This window comes from Cupressus sempervirens, chromosome 11, assembly GCF_028749045.1.
Source record: "Cupressus sempervirens isolate cs-2001-9-10 chromosome 11, ASM2874904v1, whole genome shotgun sequence".
Lineage (NCBI taxonomy): Eukaryota > Viridiplantae > Streptophyta > Pinopsida > Cupressales > Cupressaceae > Cupressus > Cupressus sempervirens.
The window spans coordinates 152,150,181-152,173,566 of record NC_143128.1 but is presented as its reverse complement, the minus strand read 5'-3'; the positions used below and the strand labels follow the sequence as shown (position 1 = coordinate 152,173,566).

The 23,386-nt window shown below is 35.9% G+C and overlaps 1 pseudogene; it reads left to right on the top strand.

Moving 5' to 3' along the window:
• The first annotated feature begins 6,997 nt into the window (after window positions 1-6,997).
• Window positions 6,998-23,386, top strand: part of LOC149528657 (putative polygalacturonase At1g80170) — a 134,892-nt pseudogene continuing 118,503 nt past the window's right edge.

Sequence of the window (23,386 nt, the reverse complement as noted above, 5' to 3'; positions counted from 1 at the left end):
ATTGTTTTACTGATGTTCCCTGTCCTGCAATTCCAAGTAGCCATCTTCAGACGCTTGCCAATTTTGCCTCGTGATTCATCATGAGTCCTAATAACATAGTCATCTTCTCCTCATGGCATAGAACAAATTCCCTAGTTTTCAGAATCTCAAGTGCCTGTTTACCCAGTTTGCGACGCTCAAACCAAACACAATTTTTATGTTTTTGACATGTGTATTTGCAGGAAGTTTGAAGTAGGCATGTTCGGAGGTTGATATCTTTTGACCCTGATATCTTCATGCAATTATATTTTGCAAGCCTATAGGAAATGTTATAGAGATGATATATCCAAAGTTTCAGAGCTCTGTCAGATGTTTTAATCAGTTTTTAAAGGCAGGCAATAGGACTCCTGACACAATTTTCTCATTAGCGCGAAAATGTTTTAAAATGAGTTTTCAGTGATCAAACGAATTCCAGTCAGTTTGAAAGGGTAAGTGGAACACTTTGCATGATCAGTTGTCCAGCAAAAATTTTTTTTAGCTGGAGCCACTTTGAGGTCCGACGGATTCCATCAGAATAACAATGTGCTATGGTTTTCTTCATTGAAATTAGGATCCAGTGAATATGTGTAAGTAATGTATAAGGATTTGATGATCAATATGAGACTCTAGGCCATTTGATTTTGGGGTTAATTGGTGATTGGTAAAATCTGGAAATGGATAGTCTATGCCATCCATACTTAAGAAAATTAGTTCTTTCATTTAAATTGAATCTCTTTCCACCAGCATGGTCACGAGTCTTTTGTGTTAGGTGGATTTTTTCATCATCTAACCCCATATGGAATGAAAGAGACAAAATTTTTATGATTACAAATGTGGGGAGGGCACGTGAAGGATTGAGTGCAAAGGTTTGCACATTGGGGCCACCCATTGCAAGATATCCATATTGGCAGTTTAATATAAGATGGGAGCCGATTTTCAATCTACAGAGGGACACATTTTTGCAGGGGGGCATTTTTGCAATGGTACCCATGTTTTTGTAGCAGTCACACATTTTATGCAGAGAGCCTCATGTTTTGACTGAGGAGACACGTTGGCAAGAGGGAGGTGACTTCAAATGATCAAGCACCCATACATTCAAAGGAATGGCCAACAGTGATAAAAGTATAAGAAGCCACCCATGGCAAAGATCCGCATTTTTGAAAGAAAAGGGGGTCTGCATGTCTGAGGAAAGGAGTTCCTCAGGCCATGAGGGAAGAAGGATTCGTGGGCAGCCCACATTTTGAATATGGCATTAATAGAAGGAAGATTGCTGCCTAACCTAAGTTTTAGCATCCAAAGGGCATGATAGGAAAGATTTCATTGGAGTCTCACGCAAAGCAAAGAGGGCATTGGGAGTTCAAGGCAGTGCCACATGTACATCAGAAAAATCATGAGCATTCGTTGACAAGCAGGGGAGGCATGAAGAAAGAAGCCCAATCTGCTGCAAGGAACACAAGGCGACATTTGTCCCACATAGTTAGTGTGGGTAAATATTTTATCATTAAATAGAAAAATACACATGTCTTATGTTGACTTAAGGGACATGGCTTATAAAGCCAAGCCAGGCTTGGAGGGTCCCGTGGGTCAAAGGTATGTTATTTTGACCCGCAAATTGTCCATCCCATCATATGATCGGGGAAGGAAGTATGGGCTCACCCGATGCTACGGTGATGTCATGAAATCGTAAATGAAAAATAAAAGGTCCCCGATCCTACGACTTCGTCATAAGATCGGGGCAAAATTTTTGATGTCTCGCGATGCTCCGCCCAGTCGTGTGATCGGAGGCTCCAAAATGAAGAGGCCCGATGTTACGGTGATACGTTGTGATGCCTTGTCATAGGGGCCCACCAGATATGATATCCAATGAAGAGGCAACACGTGACAGATAAGAGAGAGGGAAATTATTTTAAAAATTAGATCTTAGAGAACTTTAGCGTTCAGATTATAAATTTGATATGATTTGAAATATTTATGAGTTTTATATAGTTCAGACTATATTAACTTTTTAAATTTTTTTAAATTTTTAATGGCCTTGTTTCGGTCTGGGAGCCAAAATTTCAGAATGCTCTCAGGGGGGCAGTTTTTATCGAAAATGTGGAGTGTAATATACCGTTGGAACTAAGAAAGAGTGAACTTTCCATTTTTGTAGTCAGAATTTGTACAGGTATCAGCAGGAACCAGCTACAACAGTTTTTCTGATTTCAAGATCTTCATGGAGAAATGTGAAAATTAAATGTTGCAAATGAAATTGCAACCTGATATAGAGATTTTTTATCATACATAACTTCTCCAGAAACTTCCAAGTTGATTAGATGGTTTCTAAATGCAGTTGGAGCAGTTATGGTTTTTGATAGAAATGCAAGTTGATTTTGCCGGTAGATGCAACTTGACATGTTGAGATCAGATTTCTTGGAAATATATTAGATATTTTGTGATCATTTATGGTTTTCAATGTGTAGGTAGTTCGAAGAAGATCAGTTTCAACAACTCCAAATGAAGACATTTCTCAGTGGGACAGATGTCAATGACAGATCATTCTTCCAGAGAGATCTTCTTTCCTATATATCTCCCTTTTCTACTCTTTGTAGAGGTTCCAATTCTTCTAAAATTTTTTGAGGGTTGTGGTACCAGGTTCCAATTTTTTGAAGATTTTGGGTGTATTGAGAGACCGCAAGTCTAGTTCCAATCTCCTGGGTTTTTCTTACAGTTGTGATACCATTTTCTCAGTCTGATTCTGTTATGATTAGCAGCATACTGTATTCCTTTTGAGGCATTTTGTATTACACAGTCACTCCTTTGTGTATTTTCTGAATTTTTGTATGCAGATGATGTATTATTTTCAATGAAATTAATGCAAAGAGTTTAACCTTATTAGTTTCATTCTGATTCTCATCTCCTGCTTCTGTTATTTGCAATGTTTTGTGCTTAAGAACCAAGTTCTTGAACTCAGTTGCAATCTTTTAAGGTTGTATATCAGAATAGATTTCTTGTTGGAACAAAGGTCCAAGTAAATGCTTGTTTATGCTGATAGGGTTGCTAGTTTCATTAGGAGGATATCATCATAAGTACGAGAGTTGTTATGAAGATTGATGTCTATTTCCAAGTCAAATAGATAGATCATATGCCTGAATATGTGAGCATGTTTTAGGTATCCATCTGTATGTTGAAGATTTAGTTGATGCCCAATGGATAAGGGACTGGTCAGCTTGAAGGATACATGTCCTTTTTTGTTGCATACCTGGTTATGCTGAGAAACCAAATCAAAATGAATATCAATTTCCCATTTTATATTTTGAAGAACTAGAATTGTAGGTCATGGCTTATTTGTGGTTGCTTTCCTTGGTTATAATTAGCTATTATGATTAGGAGATTTGCTAGCAAATTGAAGAATAATATTGACCATATCTTTTGTAGAGGGTAGTCTTGTAGTGACGTATCAAGATAAATCAGACAAATCCCTTAGGTTTTCCTGCCTTGGCTTAGCAGAGCCTAAAGTGAAGTGAGTCTAGTTGACTCTGTTAATTGGTCCAGAACTGAGATTTAGCCTTGCTGATTATAGGATTTAGCTCATCCTTAGGCTTATTCTTGGTCTTTGTTCTTGGTATTAGGTTTAAATCTACCTGGTATGTTCATTACCAGAAAGAACTCCAACAAAATGGCAACTCTGCTTGGGAGCTTGTTGAAAGATTACTGTCAAAATTTTTAACAAAGTGTCAAGGTTCCTATGTTGTCTTTCTTCTTCTGTTCTTACTTCATTTTTCCCATTTTGGGTGGTGACTCAAGTCAAGGTTTTGCAGCTAGTGCTAGAAGGTTTTAAAAAAAGTGGGACACAATCAATGGCTGAAAAGAGGAAGAATACACGTGCCTTTACAAAGAATCATCCTGAGATACCTTTGTCAGCTGGGTTATCCCATGAGGTAAAAAGAAATCAGAATAAGAAGAGATCTGATAGTTCTGCATGGGTTCCTAGAAGTAATCTATCACCCCAATCATTATGTCATCCTATTGAAGAAAGGGATTTTTCTTCTAACAGTACTGAATCATAAGGGGCTGCACTCTTGGGAGAAACTTTCTCAGCCCCTACTAAAAATTTTCAAGATAAAGGTATGTCCCTTGTAGTCAGTTTTCCATATAGATCAAACATAGCAAATGAGATGGACCACATTTGGGGTTATAGAGAAGACATGGAGAGGGGTTTTAATCCTAGACAAGAGCCATATGTAGCAAATCTTATGGATTTTGACCCAGTTGACTCTGAGACTGCTACTACAGATCATGAAGAATTGATCTCACAGCTTGCCCTCCTCAGAAAGAAAGTTGCAGATGAGGAAACTAGGTGTATGCATCTAGAAAAGGAGAAAGAGAAAATTATTGTGAATACTATTATTGAAAGAGATAACTTGCTTAGGAGAATGGCTTCATTGGAGGAACAAAATAAAAAGTTGGAGGAGATATCTTCTAGTTTACACTCTAATATCTTTGGAGATATGGGTGCTTTAAGAAATAATATTCAAAGACAAGAACAACTGCTCAAAGAAAAGCAGGACCCTGTTGTCACACAAGTTCAACCTTACAAGCCTTTAGAGACTACAGTTGAGGAGCCCCAAAGGAGAGATTTGGACAAAGGAAAACAAGAGGCAATTGGAGTACAAATCAATGAGCCACAACCCCCTAGTAAGTCTACTCCTTGTTTCATGACAAAGCTAGATTTAGAGCTGGAAAAATCAAGAAAGGATAAGGAAGACTTAGCTAAGGAACTAGAGAAGGTGGAAAATGAAGCCCAAGCTGCAGAGGCTAAGAGAAAAATCATGTTTATCAAGTCTAACTCTACTCTAATAGTTCAATCTAGTGAACCTCCACTTATTTTACCTCCTGCTCCTAGTGTTGGTACTCTTACAGTAGGTCAAAGTGCCCCACTCTTTTCCCCTTTTACAACTCCTACTGTTACTAGTCAGTCTCCCCTTCTCCATCTTCCCCATCAAACTCAAGCCCCTTTTCAAAATCAAGCTATGGGAGCAAGTTCCTCAGCTATCCCAGTTCTCCAAAGAAAACCAATTTATATGGAAAGATATAAGCAGATGTCCTTTATTGGTATTCCTAGTTTTCCTCATCCTGTACCAAATGAGCTTAGGGATAAAGTTACAAAATTTGCTGGAAATAATGTTGTCACTGGTGAAGAACATCTTAGAAAATTCATTGATATGCTAAGTGATTATGAGGTGGAACATGAAGATATAGTGATAAAACTTTTTGTTCACTCACTAACTGAGGATGCCAAAGACTGGTTCAAAAGACTACCTGATGATAGTATCAACTCATGGAGCGATCTTGAAACCCTATTTAAAGAACAATATGGTGACAGGACAAATGCTGGATTTATGTTGAATGATTTCAACAATATCAAGAAGAGCCCAATGAATTAGCCTTTGATTTCAATGTTAGATTCCAAAAAGGTATGTAGAAACTTTTCCAAGTAATGAGATTGAATGAAGATGTGTGTCTTACTACTTATTTTAATGCCTTTGATAGTAAGATGGCCTATGTCCTTAGAGATAAGGAACCTAAAACATTAAGAGATGCATTCACAATGGTTGTCAATATTGAGAATAATAGAAGGGCTGTAGGAAAGCTTGGAAAAAGGGATGACCCCAAGTTATTCAATCCTAGGGAAAAGAGAGATAATAAAAAACCTATTTTAGGAAAGAAATATGAAGATGACCAAATGGGACAGGTTTTGAGCTTGTTAAAACAATTAAATGTCCCAGCTCTCTTAGCTAACAAACCAAATATCCCGAAGAGGGCTCCTTTTAATAATAATTTTAATAGGCAGCCTAGAATGCAAAATTATCCCTACACTACTCAATGGAAAGATGGAAAGCCAATTCCTAATCCTGTACAAGGGAACATAGGTAAAGGGACACCAGATCCTCTACAAAGAAATTCAGTAAATATGAATGATGACATCCCTTGGTGTCATGTTTGTCAGTCACCACACTCTCCAGATTTTTGTGTTGTTGCTCAGTCTTTTTTTGATGATAAAAAACAATTGCAAAATAATGATGACATAAACAATAAGGATCAAGAAGATATCAATTGCAATATGATTCACCTTTGTGATAGTGATGGAGAATTGGATGTCAATGAGCCTAACCATGATATTACAAATCAGAGAATGGTGTATCACACACATCACCAACAAGTCTTTTCTGGCAATTAAGACCAAAATAAAAATGTTACATGTGACACTTTAGCTCCTACTGATCACATTATCTTGAAGAAGCCTTCCATTCAGGAAATTGCTAGAATTTCTTCGGAGCTAGTGGCACAAGTCTAGAGCACTTACAATTTGAGAAATAGGGTTGTAGAAGGTATCCCTCCTAAATCATCTGGCATCTTCATCAAGGAAAATATAGAAAAGGTTGCTCATGACAATAAGAAGATTCTCCCCGAGGTTCCAAAGATTAAAGAAAGCAAAAGTAAGAAATGGGAACCAAAAAAGAGGGTCCATTTTCAAAATGAAGAGCTTGGTAAGATAAACAAATTAGAAAGGGAAGCAAGTTCTGATCTTGTGAAGTAAAAGGTTTCATCTACTATTCAAACTACTTCCCCTTTAGATGTCAATGTGAAAAATATTGCCTATGATCCAATTGATATGGTTTCAATGCTGTCACAGATCACTATTAAGGGCCCCTTAGCAGAAATGTTTAGGATAGAGGAACATAAAAGAAAGGCTTTGTCTTGGTTGGGAGGAATACAAGATAATGAAGTAATTACACAAGCACCAGCCAACACACTATTGATCCCAGAGATTAATAAAGAGAAGGAAGAGATTGGGGTCATGTCTCAGATACCCCAAATGTATTTAGAAAATTCATCAGTAGCATATTTGCAGGATATTGATCCTTTTTTCTTAAGCCTGATCATAAAGGGAAGAACTTTAAAAAATTGCATGATTGACTCAGGAGCTTCAAATAATATAATGCCTTTCAAGGTTATGCAAGCCCTTGGTCTAGGAGTTGATACTAGACAAGGCAAGTGTAGAGCAACAGATGCTAGAGAAGTACCTGTCATAGGAACTATTAATGCTTTACCTTTCAGACTTGCTACACATCCTGATGAGGAGCTAACTATGTCAGTTTTGGTAGTGGATATTCCCCCCCACTATGGGATGTTGCTTTCAAGAAAGTGGATTGTTGTAATGGGAGGAAGTATGCAGTGTGATCTGTCATATGCCACCTTCAAGATAAAGGACAAGGCCATCAAGGTCAATAGAGAACCTAGAGTGACTCATATCTTTGAGGAGAGTATTGATAATGATGCAACTTGTTTCATAAACACAGATGTAAATGCATTCAGATCTGAACTAACTATTCAAGAAGTGGAAAAATTGCCTCCTTTAATTGGGCAAGAGGTCACATGTTGTTTGGACTCTCCAAATCTTTGGAGTGTGTATTTTGATGGAGCAAGTTCGAAGGAGGGATCAGGGGCTAGAATTGTTTTTGTTTATCCTAACAAGAATACATTCAGGTATTCTTTTTCTCTAAATTTTACATGTACCAATAACGTTGCAGAGTATGAGGCCCTATTGCTAGGATTGAAGGTTGCAGCACATCATGGAATTAAGAAAATATATGTCATTGGTGATTTTGAATTAATTATTTCTCAAGTAAAGAATGTTTATGTGTCCAAAAATAAAAGACTAAAGCAATATAGAAATGCTGTTTGGGACATGATTGAGTCTTTTGATGCCTTTGGGATAATGTGGAAAGATAGAAATAACAATAAGATGGCAGACCTTTTGGCAAATGTGGCTATAAAACCTAATGACATATCATTTTCCGGTGTGTCCACCATAGAATTACAAAACAGGCCTTCAATTCCAAACAATGTCCATAGTTGGCAAGTTTTTGAGGATGACAAATATATTCCAAATTTTCTAATCAATGAAGATAACTATCATGGATAGGAACTTGATTGCAGTGCATGGGTAGAAATAGCTGATGGAAAAGAAATAATTTTTGGACAAGAGATTCTGCAATTGAAAAATAACAAGGTACCAAAGGGATTGGAAAGTGCTTTTGATAATCAAGATAGGATAATTTCAAATGCAAATGGTGACAAGCCACAAGAGTTAGAAGAGATTAACTTGGGTACAAATCATTCCCCAAAAAAGGTGTACATTGGAAAAACTTTAAACCCTAATATTAGGAGATCTTTGATTAATCTATTAAGAAGATTTAGACATGTGTTTGCATGGTCCTATGATGACCTCAAAGCCTATAGGCAAGATTTGTTCCAACATGTCGTACCACTTAAAGAAGACATGAAACCTTTTAGGCAGAAGCAAAGACCTGTGAACCCCACTTTGGCCCCAAAGATGCAGGAGGAATTATTAAAACTCAAAGATGGGGGAATAATTAAACCAATTAAGCATTCTTCTCGGGTGTCTAATCTTGTACCTGTTAGGAAAAAGAATGGTGACATTAGGCTTTGTGTTGATTTTAGGAATCTAAACATTGCATCCTTAAAAGATAATTATGGACTGCCCAATATGGAGGCTATGCTCCAATAGGTCACTGGTTCAGAGTTGATGTCCATGATGGATGGCTTTTCAGGTTATAACTAGGTCTTGGTTGATGAAAAAGAGCAATTTAAGATAGCCTTCACCACCCCTTGGGGAACCTATGTATATGTGAGAATGCCTTTTGGTCTCATAAATGCAGGGGCAACTTTTCAAAGAGCTATGGATGTAGCTTTCAAAGATTACATTGACAAATTTATGGTAGTTTATCAAGATGATTTGACTGCATATTCAAAGAAAGCTGAGGATCATTGTAGACATCTTGAGAAGATTTTTCTCAAAGCCTTAGAATATGGAGTATCCTTGAATCCGAGGAAGTGTACTTTTGGGGTCACAGAAGGAAAACTGCTAGGCCATATAGTTTCAAAAGAGGGGGTTAAGATTGATCCTGAAAGGGTAGTAGCAATTGACAAGGTCCAAAAACCAAAAAATGTGAAAGGCATACAATCTTTCTTTGGATAGGTCAATTTTCTAAGGAGATTTGTGACTAATTTTGCTGAAGTTAGTAGACCAATCTCAAAAATGCTCAAGAAAGGTGCTATAATAAATTGGGAAGGTGAACCTTCTTTTGCCTTTCAAGAAATCAAAAATGCTATTAAGAACGCCCCAGTACTTAGGACCCCTGATTATGGAAAGCCTATGCATATCTTTTCTTTTGTATCTTTTCATACTATTGCAACAGTTCTACTTCAAAAGAATGAAAATGGACATGAACAACCTATAGCATTTTTCAGTAAGTCCCTACAGCCTGCAGAATTAAAATATGATATCAGTGAGAAATAGGCATATGCTCTAGTTAAAGCTGTTAAGGCTTTTAGATGTTATCTTGTAGGGGTTGTTGTTATTGCTTTTGTACCAAGTGCAGTAGTAAAGGATATTTTCTCTTAGCATGAGGTATCTGGAAGAAGGTGTAGATGGATTAACAAAATTCAGGAATTCAATATAGATATCCAAATTACTAAGCTAGTAAGAGGTTAGGGAATAGCTAAGCTCATGGCACAAGAAAATTTAGATGCTAATCAAATCAATGCTCAAGATCAGGGTCTTAGCCTTAGTACATGTGACATAAAAAATTGTGATTGGTGCAAAGATATAATATATTTCCTACAACACATGTAGTCACCACCCCACTTAACAGATAATGAAAAAAGAACTATAAAATTGCATTTAGTTAGATACATTATTGTGAATGGTGTCTTATGGTGGAGAAATTTTGAAGGTATATTATTAAAGTGCATTGATCAGCATAATTCTGAAAAAATATTAAAAGAAATGAATTCCGTTGTATGTGGAGGACATTATATGGAAAAGACTACAACCCATAAGGTTATGAGGGTAGGTTTTTGGTGGCCTAATCTGTTTAGAGATGCTCAAGTTCTAGTGAGAAAGTGTGACTCTTGTCAAAGATTTGTAGGAAAGCTAAAATTTTCAGGTAATACTCCCTTAAAATTAGTGGAGGTTCAAGTACCTTTTTAGCAATGGGGTATGGATTTTATAGGTGAGGTCTCTCCCAAATCTAGTAGTGGTTTTTCCTAGATACTAGTTGCCACTGATTACTTCACAAAGTGGGTAGAGGCTATCCCCACAAGAAATGAAACAAGTAAAGTAGTGAATAATTTCCTACTGAATTAAGTTATTTCAAGATTTGGATGCCCTGAAAGAATTGTGATTGATAATGCTATGTGCTTTAGGTCTGATGAATTCATTAAATTCTGTGAAAAATATGGGATTACCAGGTCAGCTTCTTCACCTTATCATCCACAAGGGACTTTGGATGACAACAAGAAGGCTTGGGATTCAAAGTTGCAGTTTTCTATTTGGGCTGATAGAGTGACAGTCAAGAAGGCAATTGGTGTATCACCTTTTGACCTTGTATATGGAATTTAGGCTAGAATGCCTCAAAATAATATGATAGGTTTGTATCACTTTATTCAAGCCTATGATGATGAGATTGTTGATGACATGCATCAGTGAATTGATGAATTGGTTGGATTAGTAGAAACAAGGAAAGATGCCTCTGCAAGAAATATGAAATTATAGTTGCAAACAAAACATTTATATGACAAAAGGAAAGTGATTAGGAAGTTTCAGCTTGAGGATCTTGTTCTAATGTGGAATGCCAGAATTGAAGATAAAGGAAAACATGGTAAGTTTGACCCAATCTGGCTTGATCCTTATTTGATTGAAAACACATGGCGAGAGGATTCATATATTATCAAAGATTTATCAGACAATATTCTTGAATTGCCAGTTCATGGACAGTTCTTGAAAAATATTTATTTTCTCCATGAACATCAGTTTTAGATTGATCTTTGCCTTTGTACATTTTGTATATTCTGTAAATACTCTTGTTTTTTTTATGTTGTGTTTTGTCCCTATGCCCTCTGAAGAAGTTGCCAAGTTCATTTTTATTTGTGGTCTACTCTACCAGAGATCTGAATCCTTACCATGCCTGCAAGGGTTATGCATCCCCAGAGAGAGCCACTGGTGGTACTCAAAATTGCATCCCGTTTTGAGTGCCTATTCCAAATTTTGAGTTACTATAAGCCCCTATGAATGCTTTTCATGCTTGTGTACCCAGATGTGGAAATAAGGCCTAAATGGTGTTTTATGTTTCTAAAACCCTTCATTTAGCCTGCACATATGTTTTGTAATGTTAAACTGATATCCTGAGCCATTCAGCAAAGTTCCTTTTTGAGTGGTATTCAGTTCTGCATTTCCTGTCTGGGTGTCAAACAATGACACAGAGCCATGTTTTCATTTGAATACCTTTTACTTGGTTATGTTTCATGATTCACCACTTTGAGGATATTTAGTATGCATATCATAGAACCTATGTTTCAAGTTTCAAGATATTTTGAATCCGTTTGACTAGGTTTCGAACCTCTCAAAGTTGGTCAGTTACCTCTTTTGTAAATCTGCAGATTGTGCATATTTCCAGGTAGCCCTATTTGACCTATCGTAACTTTTGACCAATTGACCTAGATAAAAAAATTCCTATAGCACCATATTCTAAGGGTCAAAGGCTTTCTACGTTCTAGTTTTGAGCTTATGACAAATCCGTTTGTTCAGTTTTCAAACGCGATTCCATTTGCAATTTATAAAATTTCACTGGTAGTCAAAGATGCAGATTATTCAAGAGCCCTGTTCGAGGAATCATATCTTTGTGCCCATGATTGGTAGGACCAAATGGTTTGTTCCCCTATGTTCTACTCTAAAAATACTTCGAGTGTGTCAGTTTTCAAATTTTGACGAATCCATCTTCACACCTTTCTAGGGTCATTCCATTCGCAAAAAATGTTGTTTTACTGATGTTCCATGTCCTGCAATTCCAAGTAGCCATCTTCAGACGCTCGCCAATTTTGCCTCATGATTCTTCACGAGTTCTCATCATAGATTCATCTTCTCCTCATGGCATAGAATAAATTCCCTAGTTTTTAGAATCTCAAGTGCCCGTTTACCCAGTTTGTGAGGCTCAAACCAAACACAATTTTTATGTTTTTGACATGTGTATCTGTAGGCAGTTATAAGTAGGCATGTTCGGAGGTCGATATATTTTGACCTCGATATCATAATTCAATGAGATTTTGCAGGCCTATAGAGCATGTTAGAGAGATGATATATCCAGAGTTTCAGAGTTCTGTCAGATGTTTAAATTAGTTTTTAAAGGCAGGCAATAGGCCTCCAGACACAATTTTCTCATTGGCGCGAAAATGTTTTAAAATGAGTTTTTAGTGATCAAACGAATTCCAGTCAGTTTGAAAGGGTAAGTGGAACACTTTGCATGATTAGTTGTCTAGCAACAAAATTTTTTAGCTGGAGCCACTTTGAGGTCCGACGGATTCCATCAGAATAACAATGTGCTATGGTTTTCTTCATTGAAATTAGGATCCAGTGAATATGTGTAAGTAATGTATAAGGATTTGAGGATCAGTATGAGACTCTAGGCCATTTGATTTTGGGGTTAATTGGTGATTGGTAAAATCTGGAAATGGATAGTCTGTGCCATCTGTACTTAAGAAAATCAGTTCTTTCATTTAAATTGAATCTCTTTCCACCAGCATGGTCACGAGTCTTTTGTGTTAGGTGGATTTTTTCATCATCTAACCCCATATGGAATGAAAGAGACAAAATTTTTATGATTACAAATGTGGGGAGGGCACATGAAGGATTGAGTGCAAAGGTTTTCACATTGGGGCCGCCCATTGCAAGATACCCATATTGGCAGTTTAATATAAGATGGGAGCCGATTTTCAATCTGCAGAGGGACACATTTTTGCAAGGGGGCATTTTTGCAATGGTACCCATGTTTTTGCAGCAGTCACACATTTTATGCAGAGAGCCTCATGTTTTGACTGAGGAGACACGTTGGCAAGAGGGAGGTGACTTCAAATGATCAAGCACCCATACATTCAAAGGAATGGCCAACAGTGATAAAAGTATAAGAAGCCACCCATGGCAAAGATCCACGTTTTTGAAAGAAAAGGGGGTCTGCATGTCTGAGGAAAGGAGTTCCTCAGGCCATGAGGGAAGAAGGATTCATGGGCAGCCCACATTTTGAATATGGCATTAACAACAGGAAGATTGCTGCCTAACCCAAGTTTTAGCGTCCAAAGGGCATGATAGGATAGATTTCATTGGAGTCTCAAGCAAAGGAAAGAGGGCATTGGGAGTTCAAGGCAATGCCATGTGTACATCAAAAAAATGGGGAGCATTCGTTGACAAGCAAGGGAGGCATGAAGAAAGAAGCCCAATCTGCTGCAAGGAACACAGGGCGACATTTGTCCCACATAGTTTGTGTGGGTAAATATTTAATCGTTAAATAGGAAAATGCACACGTTTTATGTTGACTTGAGGGACATGGCTTATAATGCCAAGCCAAGATTGGAGGGGCCCGCGGGTCAAAGGTATGTTATTTTGACCCGCAAATTGTTCATCCCATCATATGATCAAGGAAGGAAGTCTGGGCTCGCCCAATGCTACGACGATGTTGTGAAATTGTAAATGAAAAATAAAAGGTCCCTGATCCTACAACTTCATCGTAAGATCAGGGAAATTTTTTTTATGTCTCACGATACTCCACCCAGTCGTGTGATCAAAGGCTCTAGAATGAAGAGGCCCGATGTTACGATGATACCTTGTGATGCCTTTTCGTAGGGGCCCGCCAAATATGATATCCAATGAAGAGGCAACATGTGGCAGATAAGAGAGAGGGAAATTATTTTAAAAATTAGATCTCAGAGAACTTTAGTGTTTAGATTATAAATTTGATATGATTTGAAATATTTATGAGTTTTATATAGTTCAAACTATATTAACTTTTTTAAAAAAAATTTAAGTTTTAATGGCCCTATTTCAGTCTGGGAGTCAGAATTTCAGAATGCTCTCAAGGGGGTAGTTTTTATTGAAAATGTGGAGTGTAATATACCGTTGGAATCAAGAAAGAGAAAAATTTCCATTTCTGTAGTCAGAATTTGCACAAGTATCAGTAGGAACCAGCTACAACAGTTTTTCTGATTTCAGGATCTTCATGGTGAAATGTGAAAATTAAATGTCGCAGATGAAATTGCAACCTGATATAGAGATTTTTTATCATACTTAACTTCTCCAACAAGTTCCAAGTTTATTAGATGGTTTCTAAATGTAGTTGGAGCAGTTATGGTTTTTGATAGAAATGCAAGTTGATTTTGCCGGCAGATGCAACTTGACATGTTGAGATCAGATTTCTTGGAAATATATCAGATATTTTGTGATCATTTATGGTTTTCAAAGTGCAAGTAGTTGGAAGAAGATCAGTTTCAACAACTCCAAATGAAAACATTTCTCAGTGGGATAGATGTCAATGGCAGATCATTCTTCCAGAGAGATCTTCTTTCCTATATATCTCCCTTTTCTACTCTTTGTAGAGGTTCCAATTCTTTTGAAATTTTCTGAGGGTTGTGGTACTAGGTTCCAATTTTTTGAAGATTTTGGGTGTATTGAGAGACCACAAGTTTGGTTCCAATCTCCTAGGTTTTTCTTACAGTTGTGATACCATTTTCTCAGTCTGATTCGGTTATGATCAATAGCATACTGTATTCCTTTTGAGGCATTTTGTATTACATAGTCACTCCTTTGTGTATTTTTTGAATTTTTGTAAGCAGATGATGTATTATTTTCAATGAAATTAATGCAAAGAGTTTAACCTTATTAGTTTCATTCTGATTCACATCTCCTGCTTATGTTATTTGCATTTTTTTGTGCTTAAGAACCAAGGTCTTGAACTTAGTTGCAATCTTTTAAGGTTGTATATCAGAATAGATTTGTTGTTGGAACAAAGGTCCAAGTAAATGCTTGTTTATGCTAATAGGGTTGCTGGTTTCATTAGGAGGATATCATCATAAGTACGAGAGTTGTTATGAAGACTGATGTCTATTTGCAAGTCAAATAGATAGATCATATGCATGAATATGTGAGCATGTTTTAGGTATCCATCTGTATGTTGAAGATTTAGTTGATGCCCAATGGATAAGGGACTGGTCAGCTTGAAGGATACATGTCCTTTTTTGTTGCATACCTGGTTATGCTGAGAAACCAAATCAAAATGAATATCAATTTCCCATTTTATATTTTGAAGAACTACAATTGTAGGTCATGGCTTATTTGTGGTTGCTTTCCTTGGTTATAATTAGCTAATGTGATCAGAAGATTTACCAACAAATTGAAGAAGAATATTGACCATATCTGCTATAGAGGTTAGTCTTGCAGTGAAGTATCAAGATAAATCAGACAAATCCCTTAGGTTTGCCAGCCTTGGCTTAGCAGAGCCTAAAGTGAAGTGAGTCTGGTTGACTCTGTTAATTGGTCCAGAACTGAGATTTAGCCTTGTTGATTATAGGATTTAGCTCATCCTTAGGCATGTTCCTAGTCTTTGTTCTTGGTATCAGGTTTAAATCTACCTGGTATGTTCATTACCAGAAAGAACTCCAACACTAGGAAAACCACATGTTGACTAGTTTCCCCAATTTAGCACATCATAGATAATCAATTTGATAATATTTTAATGGACTCAAATCTATCACTTTGGGTTAATGTGCTAGGTTTTTAGCAGTTAATCTTCATGTTATCCTCATTTCTCTATTTCTTGGAAGATCAATTTGGTAGCTCATGAAAATATCAGGCATTTTTCTATTTTTCAAGGTACCATTTATACCGCTAAAGAAATGAAAAAACTAGTTAGGCTCTTCCATGTAGTAGGGTTAATATAGCATATCATCCCATCCCGTAGTTACCCATTAGTACCCATTAGCACTACATATCAACCTATGTATCATAAGGGGTCCTAAGGGGTTATAAGAGCCATTAATGAGTCCTAAGAATATTTAGGATTTCTTGGGATCATTAATGTGTAATACAAAGGGTAAAAAGGGAACCCTACAAAATAAGTAAAAAGGGTTAACATGAAGATTTGTCGAAACAAACATGATGCATTAACCCATAATGATAAATTTTATCCCATTGAAAATATCTTAGAGCTATTATCTATGATGGGCTAAATGGGGGAAAAATTATCCAATAATCATTATTTATTTAACTTGATAATTCATCTCACAAAATGGGATGTAATATTATATGAATATTATAACCCAAAGTCTATCATACATTGGAATACAAAACCTCCTACAATGTCTAGAACAATTATTGGATATATGTTGACACGTTAGGTTTTCTATGATAAATCATCATGTTGTCCTCATTACTAATCTTAGAATTTTTTAATGGGCTAAAATATCTCATAGTGGGCTAATGCATTAGGTGATCACAAATAATCTTCATGTGATCCTATCTCGCTATTTTGTTGAGGGTGAAAATGGTAGCTTGTAAAATGGAGAAACATTTCATTATTTCATTGGGTTCTCTTTTCTCCCTTGGTGAAAAGAAAATCTAGTTAGGTTACTCCACATGGTAGGGTAAAGATTACATGTTATCCCATCTAACAATTTCTTCTATTTATTGGTGGTCATTACATAAGCAACAAAAGAAATTGTGAGATGGGATAATATGCCATGTTAACCCTACCATATCGAAGAGTCTAACTATTTTTTCCATTTTGCTAGGAGAAAAAGGAAACCTAGTGAAATAGAGAAAAGATTTTCCATTTTGGCGGCTTCTATTTTGACCCTCTATGAAATAGTGAAATGGGATAATATAAAGGTTAATAAAGATAGCCTAACATGTTAATTCAAATGCTGCAAAAATCTCCCAGTGAATGATTAAAACACAATGGTTGATGAAGGAACCTTTGAAATATGACAATTGACACATTTCCCAATGAATGATAGAAGAAATAATAAAGGATTTCTCTATTTTGCAGGCTACCAAAAATAACCCCTATGATATAGTGAAATAGGTTTACATGAAGGTTAACATTCTGCCATGTGGCACAAACCCATCAATCCAATAAAAAGGGAATATATAAAAAATTACAAACAAAATGATTTCACTATTTCACAACTTGGCAAGGACATAAGCTTTATGAAATAGTGAAACTTCACTATTTTGCAAAGGAAAGGAAGGAAGCTTTGCAGAATAGAAAATTTTTGATATTTCGCAAAGCGCATGAAAGTGGCACTATGAAATAACAAAAATGGAGAACACAACATGTTAACCACCAATTGTGTGTACTAATCCACCTGTGACATATAAAAGCCCATTGAAAATATCTCAAATCAATTACTATGATGGGTTGAATAGGGTTGAAAATAGCCAATATGTACTTGATGGTAAGAAGAAATTTGTGTAGTGAAAGAGTTAATGAAGAACCTATCTTGAGGAGGAGTCTTTTCAAGAGCAGATGTAGGATGGAAGGAAAGTATCATAGCCGTGCATTGTTATACAATTTTTTTTTGTCACAACTTAATTAAGCTCTCAAAATATCTAAAACATCCTTGAAATATCATGGTGAATGACCTCTCATCTTTCCACATTCACCAATCTCACAAAATTGCAAGATGAGCCTTCACATTCTATCAAATGCTAATAACTCAACATGAAATGAGAAAACAATGACTAAATGAAGAAAAAAAAATTCAAATGATAGGAAACTTGTAATTAGGAAAGGGGAGAGATAGAGGAAGAGAGTTAAAATAAAGGAAGAAACCTAGTGATGGAAGGGAGAGAGAATATAAGTAATAAACTACAAGTTCATGGAAAAAATCCAGCCATAATATTAAATTTAATAACCATAACTATAATCTTATCCCTAATGTCAATTTTAATAGTAACATTCTCCCTAGTCATATGTCAAACCCCTCAACATTTCATGCTTAGGTGTCAAGCTAAATTTATATTAAAGGGAAGAAGTTTAACCTTTTGTGACTTTCTCCCTTTTGTTAAGGCCAAGATTGATGCCAAAATTTATAGAAATAAAATAAAGTGGTCGGGTGATGGGTCGAAAGAAGTCATAGGGTACCCTATGACCCATTTTAACCCACTTGATAATATAATGTTTATCTTAAAGTGGCTACGAATACATTAGCACAAATATAATTGTTTGAATAGGTCAAAAGAAATCATAAGGTACCCTATGACTCCTTTTAACTCATTCAAAAGTGTAATGTATGTCTTAAGGTATCCAAAGGGTACCCTATGACCCCCTTTAGCATATTCAATCATATAATTTGTTTCTTAAGGGGTCCATGAATCTAATAACATGTTTATAATGGTTTAAATGGGTTAAAAGGGGTCATAGGGCACCCTATAACTGCTTTCTACATGTTTGATCACATAATGTATGTCTTAAAGGGTCCTTAAGCCCCTTAGCACACATATAATGAATCTAATGGGTCCAAAGAGGTCATAGGAAACCCTATGACCCTATTCTAAAGGGGTCTACAAACCCCTTAACACACATATAATGGTTTGATTGGGTCATAGGGTATCTTATGACCACTTTTGACCCATTTGATTACATAATATGTCTAAAGTGTTCTGAGAACCCTTTAACACACATATAATGGTTTGAATTGGTCACGAGGTGACATAAGGCACCCTATGAACCCTTTTGACCCATTGGATCACATAATGTGTGTTGTAAGGGGTTCAACAATCCCTTAGAACACATAATGTGATTAAATGGGTCAATAGGTATCTTAGGGTACCCTATCACATTTTTGACCCATTTGATCACATAATGTGTCTTAAGGGGTTCTCAAATCCCTTAAAACACATATAATGGATCCAGTAGGTCAAAGGAGGTCCCAATTGATAGTATAATGTGTGTCTTAAAGTGTCTAAGGACACATTAGCACACATATAATGGTTCGAATGGGTCAAAAGGAATCATAGGGTATCCTATGAACCCTTTTAACCCATTCAAAAGCATAATGTATGTCTAAAGGTATCCAAAGGCCCCTTAATACATATATAATCATTTGAATGGATTAAAAGAGGTCACAATGTACCTTATGAACCATTTTGATGTATTAGATAATATAATGTGTCTCATCAGTGATCTTAGGATCCCTATCTCCCTTGAACTCTAAACCCTACCTATTCTTAAAACCCTAAACTCTATATTCATAATCTCTTAACAATATACCATCCCATAAGCAAACCTATATTAGTCCATAATATATCTTAACAATAGTCCTAAAAAATCCCCCCCCTCTCTCTCTCTCTCTCTCTCTCTCTCTCTCTCTCTCTCTCTCTCTCTCTCTCTCGCTCCCTCCTTAAATCCTACCTATTCCTAAAAATATAAATCCTATAATCATAATATCTCAACCCTATATTATTCCTTTGATCAAAGGAATTTCTCTATCTCATTTTCTCCTAGATCTCTCAATCCCTCTTCTTTTATCTTTCCTCTATCTGGTATAAATATTATATTTCATCATCTCCCTCTATTATATCTCTAGTTTTCTTCTTCCACTATACATCTATCCATCTATATCTCCCCCAAACTAGTTACCTCTCTCTTCTCTATGCCGACACAGATGGTACAATTGGTTGAGAGAGAAAGTAAAGTGGTGTGAAGATCAAGGAAAGAGTGAATGAGGAGGAAGAGTGGGAGAGAGTAAAAGAGGGAGAAAGAAGGGGAAAGAGGTCTTGAAGAAAAGAGTGAGGGTATTCTAGGATCAATAAGTTTAATTCTCTCTCTTTGTGTTTGTGTGTGTGTGGGGGATAATTTATATAGTGCATAACATTTAGGGTTATAGATCATTGATACAAGGTTTAGGGTATATAATGTTGGGGATATATCCAATGCTGATATGTTGCTCTTTCTATTTCTCTCCCTACCCCTTCTGTATAATATATCTAGGTATATTCTTCTCTTTCTTCCCATAGTCCTCTATGTCTTCCCCTCCCTTCTTGAAAAACCATTTAACATTTATCTCCCACTCAAGAATGGGTGAGAGAGAGAGAGAGAGACAGAGACAGAGATAAACAAAGGAATGTTAACACTGTAGACACCTAAAAACTTTTAGAAAATAAAGTATTTTTATTTTCTTAAAAATTCTTGATGACATCATCATTTATTAATTAATTAATTTATTTATTTTTATGCCATTAAATCCCTTTATCTTAATTAAAAATATTTAATTAAGGAATCCCTCCCAAAAATTTTTAAATCTTATTTAAACATTATTTCCTTATTTATTAATTATTTAATTAATAAATTGACCAAAAAACCCAAAATAAATAAAAAATTTATTTTTTGCCCAAAACTTGGCCAATTTCCTTAAGACCACTAACCTCTTCCAAAATCTTCTAATCCTTCTTTAATTTTAATTAAAGGCTAATCCCATCATTTCCTACCCCTAATCCCAACTCAAAATATTTAATTAAGATTAAATATTAATCCTCATGTTTATTAAAAATAGTTTTAATAAATATCTCCTCAACCCAAACCCTTGAAATAAATAAAACTTTAATTATTTCCTAAAATGTAATTTATCCTCATCCTAAGAAGTTCTAGACTCTTCTAGAAAGTCTTCATCCTCATCCTAGGAAGTTCTAGACTATTCTAGAAAGTCTTTATCCTCATCTAAAGTCTAGACTCTTCTAGAAGATGTCTTTAAACCTAATCCTAATCCCCTCCAAACCTTGTCACATTCCCTAAAAATGGGTTAAGACTTACTAACCCAAGCCAAAGCTAACAAATATCTCCTCCTTCACCCACCCTCATTAAATGCCATCCACTTGCCTATCCCTAAGCTAATCCTAAACCATCCTAATCCATCCTCTAATCATTTGCACAATCCTAAGCAAGCTTAAAACCTTCCTAATCAAGCCCAAGTCGAAATTGCTCTCATCTCCCTCAAAATATCTCAACCATAAAACTTTATGAAGCCCACTAGGCCATAAATGACTCTTCCAAGCCCTTTTATTGCTCTTACAAGCCATTATGAGGGTCTTTATGAAGATTTTATCCCTTGAGCCTCCTTTTTTGACTCATCCTTCCCCTTTCTTCCATCCTCTCACCCTATGACATGTGTCACTCCCTGATTGGTTGTAAGGAAGCACAATCCATGTGCTCTTCTCTCATTCAATCTGAGCCCTCCATGAGCTTTTTCCCATCCTTGCATCTTAGCCCTCAATCCCTCAAGCCTCTTGCCTATAAATTGGATCCTTCTCCTTTGCAAAAAAACACAATCCATGAAGTAAAGTCATAATTCCATTTTAAGAAGCCATTTTACATCAAAACCATACACTCACACCCAAATTTCAACTCCATTTGAAGCCCTTTTTGAAGCATAAGCTTGAGCATACATCCTATCTATTTAGACAAAGCCACTCAACAAGAGAGCTTCTCATTGAGAGAGTCCATTAATAGCTCATATTCTCAATTGAGAGTTCATCTTAGTCTATCTTGAAGTTTATGAATTTTGTTTAGTTTGTAGAAGCTTTATTTAAATTTGGTTTTTATTAGCATACTAACATTTCTCATATACATTTTGGCATGCCCAGTGGGACCCCGCATGGGTCATCTTCATTAGCTTTTTTAGTCAAGTTTTGTATGTCATTTGCTAATTTTGGTTAATTTTGCTTATTTTTGTGATTGGTAGGATTGTATAAATTAGTTTTGTAGCTCCACATGAGCATGAAGAAGACAAAAGAACTCATAGTCTATCTCATAGTGTTTGCAGATTTTTCAAGCTTATAGGTGGACAAAGCACTTGGAATTCTTCTTCCTCTTCTTGTCTATATTCTTCTTATTCCATCTACTTCTTCTTCTTCTTCTTGTGGGAGATCTTGGCCATTTTTTTTTTAAGGAAGCAAAATCATACACACTTCTTTTTAGTGCTTAAAATGAACCCCTAAATCATACTTAAATGCATTAAAAACTAAAAATTTGCAAAAAAGAAAAAAAAATGCCTTTTAACAAGTGAAACTAAACCAATCCAATCATTTGCATCCTTGCAACATCAAGATTTTAGATGCATTCATGCAAAGTTAGGAACACTTCATTTTTGGGAATTTAAAAAGAACTTGAAGTTTCCATTTCAAAAGGTTCAAAATCAACACTAAGTGCACACTAAAATCTAAATCAAACTCAAAGCATCAATCAAGGATAAAGTGAACCTCATTTGCAAATATTTTAAAGTTCTTTTAAAAACCTCATGAAAACTAAGAGTCTTAAATGGTTGCCAAAAATTGTCCTAAAAGCTTTGTTATTTGTTCCAAACAAATGTCTTGTTGCAAAATCTTGAATGTTTCTTAGGTTTTTCATGCATCAAAACAATCTAGGAATATCATTTTTGGGCTTAAAATATGCAAACTAGAACACAAAATCTTGAATGAAAACCAAAGTCCAAAGAGTCATTTTCACTTTTGAGTCCAAAACAATCTTGAATGATCTAAGGTTAAAACAAAGCACTTCAAAGTTCTTAAAACAACACACAAAATCTCAATCTTGAATGCTCAAAGGTAAAAACTTGAATACATGTTACTAAACACACTCTTGAATGCCGTGGATTAAAATCAAATTTTCCTTGAATGCATGATTAAAAAAACAAATCCAATCTTGAATGCCAAGGATCAATTAACCATTGCAATATCAAACACTTCATTTGGAGCTTTTAAAATTGAACAAAACAAATCTCTTTTCCACATGCAATTTAGGCAAAGTTTGATTTTTGGATATTTAAGAAACTTTGTTAAGTTAAATACAAATTTGCAAAAATCAATTTGAGTATTTCCTTGGACTCACCTCTTTTCTAATCACCCATCAATCCAACCATTGGTTGCAATCTCAGCGCCATCTATGGGGATGGGTCTACTTGAAAAAGGTGTTAAATGTTCCACAATCTAACTCACTCACTTGGTCTTTGAATGTTTGCTTTAACTTTATAAAAATTCTTAAATGACCAAAACTCTAGACTAAATCGATCACACATAAAGTTTGGGCACTAAAATTGAACAACTATTGATGTGGGGGGCCTCCGGGTGCACGCTTGAAATCGAATCTCACACATCTTTGTTTTGGGCTTAAAAACAAAATCACACCAACTCTTGAATGCCTTAAAGAAAATTAATCGATACTTGACATGGAGGGCCTCCGAGCATATGGGTTTAGTTTTTTGTTGACCCTAACTCTTCTTCTTGTATTCATTCTTCGCTCGATTTTTCTTTGTTGGCACATTTCAAAGTTGGAATTGAACATTGTCTCTTAAACATGAGTGCTTGCAAAGTCTAGATTAGTACACATAAGAGTCAGTTAGTAAAAGAACAAGCATGTTTTTTAGCCCAAGGTCATCCAAGTCTTCTCTCCCCTTGTTGTCTTTCGAGGCCATCTTGGGTGCATAA